The sequence below is a fragment of the Lygodium microphyllum genome, chromosome 6 (genome assembly GCF_053477565.2).
Source record: "Lygodium microphyllum isolate KBCC chromosome 6, Lygodium_microphyllum_v1.1.10, whole genome shotgun sequence".
In the NCBI taxonomy this organism is placed as follows: Eukaryota; Viridiplantae; Streptophyta; class Polypodiopsida; order Schizaeales; family Lygodiaceae; genus Lygodium; species Lygodium microphyllum.
Genome location: NC_141140.1, coordinates 53,034,149 through 53,042,486, shown reverse-complemented (window position 1 = coordinate 53,042,486; position 8,338 = coordinate 53,034,149). Strand labels below are relative to the sequence as shown.

The 8,338-nt window shown below is 45.0% G+C and overlaps 1 pseudogene; it reads right to left on the bottom strand.

The window, feature by feature from the left end:
• Positions 1-4,019: 4,019 nt before the first annotated feature.
• Positions 4,020-8,045, bottom strand: LOC148034556 (uncharacterized; annotated as a pseudogene).
• Between the last annotated feature and the right edge of the window lie 293 nt (positions 8,046-8,338).

The following is an 8,338-nucleotide window of genomic DNA, read 5'->3' as shown; positions in this document are numbered from 1 at the left end:
TAGTACTGTAAGGTTGCCACCCATCGCCTTTTCTTAGGAGTCAAAGTAGACTGAGTCAAGAAGGACTGGAGGACTCGGTGGTCACTTTTTACTTGGAAGCGGTTGCCATACAAGTAGTGGTGCCATTTCTTGATGGTGTGGAGGATGGCTAACATCTCTTGGTCATATACATTCATTTGCATCTCCTTCTCATCAAGCTTGCGGCTTTCAAATGCAATCACACCATGCTCTTGCAACAATACTGCACCAATACCCCGGCCACTAGCATCACAATGAATGGTAAATAGCTTAGAGAAGTCAGGGCAAACAAGGATGGGAGCTGAAGTAAGCGCGTCCTTTAACTATTTGAAGCTATGATCCATAGTGGCATCCCAAAAGAATGACTCTTTTTTCAAGCGATCAGTCAAAGGTGCTGCAATGGTGGCATAGTGCTTAATGAAGCATCTGTAGAATGAAGAGAGACCAAGGAAGCCATGCAAAGAAGTGGTGGTGGAAGGAGTGGGCCAATCTCTAACACATTGTACCTTCTTTGGGTCAGCCTGTATACCATTTTTGCTCACAATGTGTCCCAAGTACTCCACAGATGTCTGCATGAATATGCATTTGCTCTCCTGAGCAAAGAGTCGATGTGCTCTCAATATGTCAAACACCCTCTGAACGTGTGTCAAGTGCTCCATAGATGACTTGCTATAAATGAGGATGTCATCAAAGAAAACAAGCACGAACTTGAACAGAAAGGGTTGCGGGATTTTGTTCATGAGGCTTTTGAAAGGTGGCAGGGGCGTTAGTCAACCCAAAAGGCATCACAAGAAAATGATAAAGTCCACGATCAGTCTTGAAGGCCGTTTTGACCTCATCTCCTGCCCCCATATGAATCTGATGGTAGCCAGAGTGCAAGTCAATCTTAGTGAAAAAGCATGCTCCTTTTAACTCATCCAACAAATCATCAATCCGTGGGATGGGATAGTAGTTCTTCATTGTAATTTTGTTCAAATCTCTGTAGTCAATGCACATGCGAAAGAAGCCATCTTTCTTTTTGACTAAGAGGACACAGGATGCATAGGGGGAAGAACTCGGTTCAATGAAACCCATCTCCAACAACTCCTTGATTTGCTTTGCAACCTCTTTACGCTCATACTTGGAGAGTCTATAGGGGGGTTTATTCACTGGCTTGGAATGGGGCTCTAGGCTTGGGAGGGAGGGATGTAGGCATCTGAAATAAGTCATTGTATTCCTCAAGTAAGGTGTGCAAGGCTGAATCATGAGATACTGCGGAGGGCTGATCAGAATTGGTCTTATTTAATTGCAAAACAAAGATTTGTGAGCATTTCTTAAACTCCTATTTGAGTTGCTTTGCTGTAATGAGCTGAAAATCAGCATGATCTTGAACTCCCTCTAGGTGGATAGGCTGTCCATGCATCATAAACTCCATGTAAAGCTGAGAGAAGTCCATAGAAATTTTCCCCAATTGTTTTAGCCAATCATAGCCCAAGAAAACATCAATGGGGCCCATATCTAGGGCAATCAGATCAACCAGTGCCACATAATTTTCAGCTAGGCATAAGGGGACTGTAGGACATACATGTGTGCTGATTTCTTCTTCTCCATTTGCTATTTGGACCTTCAAGGGGTGGTGTAATGCCATAGGGGTACATTTCAACCGATCAATGGCTGATTTATTGACAAAACTGTGAGTGCTTCCACTATCCACAAGGATAAAAACATGCTTTCCATTGATACTGCGTTGAATGCGAAGGGTACTAGGGCTGCGGGAACCCGTCCAAGCATCCAAGGAGATCGAGCAAAGGGAAGTGAGAGGTGGGTGGGATGTTAAATCAAGTATCTGTGATGGAGCACTGGCCAGGTCAAAGGGAAACCCATCCTCGGGGTCATAGAACTGCTCGTGATCAACATCCTACGTGGGCTCAGCCTGGTCAATGGGTAGGTCATCCTCCTCAGTGTGCCAATGTTCCATGACATACATGCTATGAACTTTGACCGTTGTCTTGTAAGGACATTTGGAGGCATGATCAGTAGTGTACTTATCTCCACACTTAAAGCATAGGCCCTTTTCTTTCTGTTCCTTCACAACATCTGGGGAGATGAACCATGATCCATGGGAAGGTGATGCAGTGGACTGTTTAACCTATTTTCAGCATTAGAGCCCGATGCTGTCCCAAAAGTGCCCATTTTTCTTTCAACATGGAAGGCGGGGTAAGTGGGTACTTTGGGGCTGTTATTAGGCATAGAAGTGTTTCAAAAATCACCTCCATATGGGGCTGATCGTGAAGGAATGCGGGGAGGTCCAACATCTTGCTGAAAATGCTCATTCTTATGATACTTTCTTGCATATCTCTTAGCCAATTCGATTATATCAAACAGTGTGGTAGGTTTTTGGGCCATGACATTAGGCGATAGACTCAGTTCCAACCCATAGATGTACGTGTGCAATTTAGCATCGTCACTAATTCTCTCCACATACATGGTCAAGTTCATGAACTGATTTGTGTAGTCACGTACAGTGAGGTTACGTTGGTCAAGAGTGTACAATCGTCTTGCCAACCGTTCTTTTTTCACCATAGGGGACACAAAAACTTGGACCATATGCATTTATCTTCCCAATCAATGAACTGTTGATTCTCCCTATTGATATAGCACCACCATGTGTGGGAAAACCCTTCCAAGTGGAGAGAGGCAAAAAGTATTTTCTGATCATTAGTGCGGGGGTAGATATTGAAGTAGGACTCCAACTTGGACATCCATTCCTCCAAGTCAGATGGTGAGGGAGATTGCCCATTATACTTTGTTAGGATGACCTTGTCACATAGATCATAGGGGCCATGCTGCCCATGAAATCCTTACTGTCCATGCAGCCCGTGGTGGCCATACATGCCTTGCTGTCCATACATCCCTTGTGGTGCATTAAGCCCATGTTGTCCATTATAACCATGCTGTCCATGATTGCCAAGCTGGCCATTTGTACCATATTGTCCTTGATGGGGCTGATTCATATGGGGTGCATGGGGGCTCCTAGGTAGAGCAGGTGAAATCTGACCCAAGGTGGGAGAAGGCCTCAAATGGATGTTGCCGGCATGGTGGACGGGGGAATTCAATGGGGGCTCATCATGCGTATGAGAGGGTTCCCCGATCTCATAGGTAGAAGGCGAAATTTCCTTAGTGCCAAGTATACTCTATGGACCATGCGACGGTTCCTGATGTGGAGGACGTCTAGACTCATGCCTAGAGTCATTGGTCTTCTCTTGGGATGAAGCGGTCGCTAATTGAGCAATAAGAGCAGTGAGTTGCTCCAAGGTCTGTTGAGTCATCGAGTTTGAGATAGCCATGTGCTCGATCGCTTCATCAAACTTGGATATCATTTGGCAGTGGTTGGTGACCATATCATTGTGTCGTTCCATATGACAGAGCTCATGTTGGAAGAGGGTGTGATTGAGAAGGGTATAGGGGTCCATTTTAGGCATTTCCTCATGTTGTATGTCACCATGGTAATCTTGCGCCGAGCTTGGTTCCTCATTCATGGAGGTTTGGGAGTCTCTAATCTCCCTTTGGAGTTCCTCTTGGGCCTTGCTTTTGCCTTTCTGGCCAGCCATCTGGATGCAGTCCACAAGACTTGCTGTTAGTAAAAGGGGCGTAACTCTTAGTAGGAAACTCCGATTGATGAGGTTTTGGGCTCAAGTCAGAGGGGACAACGGCCTCTTCGAGCAGAATTTTCTGTAATGGGTTTACTGTGCCTATCCTGGAGCAGTCTGCATCCTATCCATAGTGACCCATGCACAAAAATAGGCATAACTTTCACACCTATCCTATCCATAGCTTCGATTGGGGAGGTTTTTGATTCAAACCGGAGGGGACGAAGCCCTCTTCGAGGTGAGCTATAGGGTTCACCGCCAGATTCAGAATAGAATTTTCTACAATGGGATCTTTATGACAGTCCTGTAGGACTGTGACAGAAAACACTGCATGTCCCTTAGTACCAAGGTCTTATATGGATAGAGCATAGTTCAAGGGGCCTGATTAGCCACATCAATGGCATCTTGAGCATATTGAGCATAATCCTGAGCATCATTGCATACCCATAAGCTCTGCCATTAATGCATAAGTACGTTCACTGCCATACATCTCCTTTGACTCCATGTACTTCAAGTGTCATACATGGGTGCCATTAGCATTGTGGGGTATCCAAGAGGGATCATTTGGATAGGGGAGTGGAGCTCATGGGAGTCCCTGCACCTGCATACAAGTATCGGGCTCCGAATCACTGGCAAACTTTCCCCTAGGCCGGGTTGTGCACCCCTTCAAGGTCTTAAGTGGTAAGGAAGGGTTACCTCTCTTTTGTCTTACCACCTTGCTTGGCATCGACCTTTTTCCTCAGCCAAAGTATACATGGCAGACATTTAATCATGTGAGTTTGGCCTTCATCCTATCGATACTCTCCTCACTAAAATTTGAGCCTATATTTATAAATCTGATGGCTTCTCTATTCAAGAATGCATCAACAACCATCAACATTAATGGGTATTTCTCCACCCCATTTGCTTTACAAAGGTCAATTAGGCAAGGGTGCCCACTCGCACCACTACTGTTTGCTCTCATAACAGACTCACTCCTATGAAAAATTGACAAAGCCATTTAAGATGGCACTATTGAGGGACTACACGATGGATCTGAAGCTTCGGTTCAATTCTTCACTAATAATAATGCCTCCATAGTTGAGGCTAACAAGAAATCTATTACTAATTTGTTGCAAATATATACTAAGTTTTCTCAACTCTTTGCCTCTATATTCACAAGTACTAAATCCAATTTTTTTTTTCTTTCATGGAAGAATCCTACTCAGTGGATTATTGAGCTAGTATTTTAGGTCACAAAACCAAGGGAATTGGTTAGATACCTTGGCACCCCCATTGGGGTTGGAGTTACTTTGAAACAATGATTCTACTTGTACCTCAACAATTTTAATACAAGCTAAAGAAGTGGGTGGATGCCCCAACTTCATTGGCAGGGAAAGTCACTATTGTTAGGAACATACTATCGTCAACAGTGGTATATGTGGGCTCCCTCCTACCATTTAGTCACATAGTATGGGACAAGGTGGAAAAGGCTATCAGGGGCTTGCTATGGTCCTATCAATGCAAGAAGTCACCACCCCAAATAAACTAGGATATACTCATGACTAAGGATACGAAATTGGGAAGAGTTGGCTTAGAGAATCTTGACCTCAAGTCACATGCAATGTTATCCAAACTCATGAAGATGATAAGTGGCAAAGAACCATGGATGGTCATACTGTACCATTGGATTGCCTCCTCTAGAATCCATGGGATAACTTGGAATGAGGCTCACTGGACTAGTCTAATAGTTGGCGAGCTCCTGGTGAGTAGGAGTGCATCAGAATTCCTCAATCTGATGTGGCCCAAGCAATGGTCAATACGTGGCAAAAAAGGTGATTAGCAATGCCACTTCGAAGCCTAGGGAGGGGCGAGGAGGGGATTCCTCACTGAAGTGCAACATATGGCTCTCTCCCTTTGCATATGACTTAGAGATGGCTCCTACAATCAAATATTCTAGAACCTTCAAGGCAACATACAATAAAGGGCTAGGGATTTGGGCTGATGTGTGGGACCCTGGCTTAAGACAATGGATCGATGTTTAGTTGGCTATCAATAAATTCACATTGAACGAGAAGCAAGGTATGTGGTGGATTGTGTTCTTAGATCCTTAGACTAAAGAAGGAAAGTTGGCCATCCTCTCCAGTGAGAGTAGTCGATAGCCCTCTTAAAGATCTTGGATCACCTATTGGGAAGCAACTATGGTTATATTGTCAAACCTAGAGGGAATATACAAGGCCCCCTCAACTACGATTCTGATGAACCTGTAGACCCAATGGAAGGAGTTCCCCCTAGCCAAAATAGCCACATGGAAGAGGAGGGTAAGGAGGCTATGGAGGGCCACCCCATCAGATAGGATCAACTTGTTGCACTACAAGCTAATGTTCAAGAGGCTCCCCCTACATTTTAGATTGAGCAAGAGAGCTACCATCTCCCCAGTGTACCTCCTATGTGGGGGAACAAAGGAAACTTAAAAGCATATATTTTGGGATTGCTTGCAGGTGGCACCCTTGTGGCAAGCAACTAGGAGATGACTATGCCAAGCAAACCTTTAGGATGACTTGGCATGGTTTTTGCCTTTTTCGACAAGCAAACCCACCTTAATGACTTCTCATGGAATCTAATTAGCTTGCTTGATGGGATTGCTATCAAGTTTATATGTTCTAGAAGGAACAATGTGGTCTTTAGAAATGGTAGTAAGGTGAGTATTGATTTGGGTGTGCCCACCCCAAGGCAAGAAATACTCATTGTGATGTGTATTCTCAAGCCAAAAGGTTGGGTGGTAAACCTTTTTACAAAATGTTTTCCCATAAGGCTTAGGCCTCGTTGCACCCGGTAGATGATGCAACTTTTTTTACTAGGTACATTGTGAGAATGGATTACAAAAAGCTTTAGAAGTATCGTGCTTCATTATTTTTATGCTAAAAGTGCTTTTCACTAACTCATGCCTATGAAGATGAATGATTCACTTTTTGGAGTGCTTATAGTACAACATCCTTATGCAAAAATCAAGGTCTTTTGTCGAGAGACTTGACAAAAATGGACAAGCACCTTCGAATGTTGAGTGGAGGCTTTGAAATTCAAAAAGGAATATTGTTGGCAAATGCTGGTACCCAAAAGCAATGGGAAAGACCTACAAATTTCCTGCTGTGACGTTTCCTCATGTGGACTTAAAAGAGGGATTTATTGTCGAGTCGAACTTAGTGATAGGCTATAGAATAACAACTTATGGAGTCCATACAGGACGGATTTATTGTTGAGTCGAACTTACTCTAGGATAACAACATAAAAGAGGGATAGGATAACAACATATCTTCTCGGCCACGACGGCCCATACGAAGCCCAGCATGGCATGCATTCGTACACCCAGGATCATACATACCATCACGACAATATGCAGCACGACAAAAGAGTAATTTATAGATACGCACAGACACATACATCGACCCGATTGCCTTACAGACAGCTGGCTGTGTGTATAGTATTAAGAAGGTAGAAGCTTGATACTGCGTTAATGGTACCTGCCGTTGATGGTCTCCGGCGCTGCTCCGTCCACAGCAAACAGGCTGGCCAGGGACCTGTCGCCGGTCTCTGGCCGCCTTTCGAGCCGCGGCTATGGCACGGTGGAAGCGGGCTTGGTCCCCAACACCGACTGATTCTCGGAACTATCCTCCACCTGGTGGCTCTCTATGTCCGCCCTGCTCAGCTCCTGCTTCGTGTTCTTGTCCACCGCCTCCCGGAGTGCCGCCGTCGTGAGTTGGCCGGTGCGGCCATTGATAGAAACGTCGTCGCCTGCCGACGACGGCGACTGCTGCAAGGTTTTCTTTGCGTTGTCGGCCGCATTATAACGTATTCTGCTGTCGACAGTCGTCCTTGGTGCCGTACTCAGAGCGCGGCACTCCTGCCGCCACAGTCCGCCGGCTGGGGCTACGGGAGGAGTAGGTCGACGTCGAGGAGGAGCTGGAGAACGGGCGACAAGGGCGAGCGTGGCCAAGTACAGCTGCAGCTGATGGCCCCGCAACTACTGAAGCAGCTGCCATTTTGGGCTTTGCTGATCATGAATGTGGTATGCGTGTGGTCTCCAGACGTAGATCACATGAACTGCAGGCGCAGCTGCCAAATGAACACGATGGTGTAAGTATTCCTAGTAAGAATAGTGCAATCCTTTGTTATTATCGTTGAATGCTGATCGACTATGCTATGATGCGAGGCCCATCTCTTCACTGTATAAATCGATCGGCCCAGAGACGTGGGCGTTCCGACGTTCCCGGTCGACCGTAGATGAACGTACCACATAGACGAATTCTCTGTTGCATTTCCCACGTTCACACTTACATTTTCTGTAGCATTTGATACTACTGAAGTCATTCCCTCTTGCATTCTATAAACATTTGCATTTAGTGCTGACATTTGACCCATAGTTTCATTGGCATCTCCTGATACCAAACCCCTTGACCCTCCACAAGCACTTTGGCCTCTTGATAAAAAAGAGGCTATAGAGGGATAAGCCTTTCTTTTCCTTGCCAAACTCTTTTGAGATTTGGATGGATCCATGGTCTAGCTACCTACAATACATAAAAAGATCACATACAGTAATGTACATAATGTTATGATTATAATATGTATGCTTTTGAAAGGTTGTTATGTGAAACAACAAAATGAGTTTGTAAATGTGTACCTCAAGGCTAAAAGCTCAAGTCGATATATGTTGG